The following is a 2,936-nucleotide window of genomic DNA, read 5'->3' as shown; positions in this document are numbered from 1 at the left end:
CAACACGAGCCGGTTAAAATAACCGGTTAAAATGTCAGGGTTAAATCGAATTTATCCGTCCGGTCAGCTGAGTGTGTTTTCTGCGAAATTATTTATAGAAGTTCACTCGTGTCTTGAATTAAAGACACGTGCTAAAACCCGTACGAAGCAAAACTTTAAATGTTTGTCTTTGGGCTACTATCTAGGTAGATAGTAGCCCAAAGACAAACATTGTAGGTACAATAGTTTTCACTTCAATCATAATGTGAATAATACAATGAGCTAATAAACATTATAATATCCTGAGATTTATTTTTCCAACATACTTTAACAATAAATAGAAACTAAACTCAACAAAGTCCCACTCCATACAGCAGTATCACAAATGCAAGACAAACTAACAACTCAATACATTACAAACTAAACGTATGTAAATGGAAAAGTGCATGCAAACAATTTGGCACAAGAAACATTTCACATGAAATAAATTTCTCGTCCCACCTGCGTTCGCGATTAATGGTTGTTCTGCGACACTTCATTATGCTATACTTGGGAAGAAATGCTGCTAGGGTAAACGCTCTTATTGTGGCCATGTTTAACGCCAACATCTTGGTCCCTGATGTTCACTTTGTTATTTAATCTGATCAATTTCGTTATTAACCTCATTCTTGAGGAACAAAGCGCACACTATGTAAAGCTATATAGTACTCACAAGCCTTTAAATGATGTTACATTCAATTGTGAATCCAAATATAGTTAACACAATTATTCTAAAATAACTGACATACTAATACTAATTTAGAAAAACTAAGGCATAACATAAGTAAGGAAAACTATAATTATTAACAGATTTTACTTGAAATAGAGCATTGAGATAGATGACGACATTATTTTGGTTACTAAAGGTTAATTTTATACAAAATTTATTACTAACAATATATAGCAAAAATACAATTAGTAACTATGTTTTTATTCTTAATATACAATATTGTACTAAAGTCACAATACTAATGGACTCCGCCTATAATTTTAAGCGGAATTCGCATTTCTGCAAGAGAATTAAACTTAACGAGCAACCATTTACAAAACCAACCGTTTTGCATACTGTTCAAGAAAACAGCACCATAGCTTTGTAGCTTCAAATTTAGAGCACATTAACTTTGTATTTTAACAACAGAAGGTATAGTAAAACTACGATTTAATTTTTTTGACATTGATATCAATTAAACTGGTTCATATCTAAAGCTTCGACAATAAATAGATTTGATGTCCACACGAAAAACTTTACTAAAAGTAACATACACATTGTACAAAATTTATTTTGTTCTCATAATATATTTTTAAATAATAGTAACCATTTATAGTGCCACATACAGGTAAGTTTACCCTATTTCACACTTTAAACTTACAATACGTTTCAGTCGACGACTGTTTTAAACAGTCTACTTTACAGTTTAGGAACTGAAATAAAATCTATGTAAATGAGTCCATAGTGCTCAAATAGCTTCACTGTTATTCACTAAGGCTTTTAGTGTTAATTAATTGAGTGCTTTTCAAAGTTTAAATTTTAAAATGCTGTCTATGACTAGCATGTTTTAATATTTATTCGTGCAATAAATTGTTAGAACGAATTAAAGAGATTCTTCGATTGTATTTTTAAAGATATTAACACAAATTCATATTCAGTATTCAGTACAAAGTGGCTTAACACAATAATATTATAAAAGTAATATTAAAGCACTACAAACGAAACGAAATTCTATCAATTACATAGTTAATTACTAGTATAATGGGGAAATCTATTGCTGTTCAATTATTTGGGTATTATTTACTTAAACGACCGCCATTATTAATGTAGATGCTATTAAATCGTGATGTGTTTTCATCTCAGTTTGAGAAACTCAAAATGTTCTATATATCAAGAGAAGTAACTTTGAAATGAATAAAAATAGAGTTGCTCAAGAAAACAACTATGAAACAAATCACAGAATGCTCTTAAAATATTAATTTACCATTTACAAGATATAAAATCAATAATAGCAGCGATATTAAATGAACAGCTCGTAAAATTGAGCTCGTTGAGAATCTCAAATATATAGCGCTATAAGTTAATAAAGCGGACATTAACCTGGATAATTGCCGCCATAATCGGCGACGTTTTGACATGCTGTAATGCGTAAATATCGGGAACAAAAAGATAATTATTGCGATAAAACCTGGCTTACATTGAAATATATTTAAGTATGTGTTTTATTTTTGTGTGCTGAATATTTTGAATAACTTCAGCTTCCAATGAATAGCCCTTTTTAACGGCAGTATGTAGATAATATTATGTCAAATTATCTTCTAAGTTTTAGTAATTTAGTAGTCTAGATATTATAGTTTATTTAAGAAATGGTTAATTTGGAACTAAAAATATGAATATTTATTTTTGAGTCCGCTGAATTTTTGTCTTAGCAATGTTATTTTTGCATAACTAAAAAGAAAAACTCACATAATTTCTGTTTGCCTAAATATATTGAAATAATGAACCACTACCTACTTCCAAACTCAATATGTATAATCATAATAGAGCAACCTACAATTTGGAAAGTACTGTATGTATTGTAATGAAAAATAAATTTAGTATAACGGCTGTAATATAAAGTCAGTATAAGGGGCAGGGTGCGGTAATGAGGTTTTAATACGCGTCTAGCTCCCGGCTAGGTACTCTAGGGTTAGGCGTGTAGTACAGGAGCCGGCTGTAAGATTGAAGCGATGAGATTAACGATATCAATTTACAAATGTTTTGGACGTTATACGCTTGTACAATTAGGTGTTAAAATTCAATGTAAACAATCAAAGTGGAGAATGTTTTGTGACAAAATAAAAAAGACATTTGATGACTTTTATCTACTTATCAGAAGGCTTATCAGATCGGCTTCACCAATTTAACCTTGGCTTGGCTTACCATTATT

This window comes from Colias philodice, chromosome 19 (genome assembly GCF_061535455.1).
Source record: "Colias philodice isolate Cphi_HAF_F1 chromosome 19, ilColPhil1 Martin Lab GWU primary, whole genome shotgun sequence".
In the NCBI taxonomy this organism is placed as follows: Eukaryota; Metazoa; Arthropoda; class Insecta; order Lepidoptera; family Pieridae; genus Colias; species Colias philodice.
The sequence above is the reverse complement of the archived record's forward strand: the minus strand, read 5'-3'. Positions refer to the sequence as shown.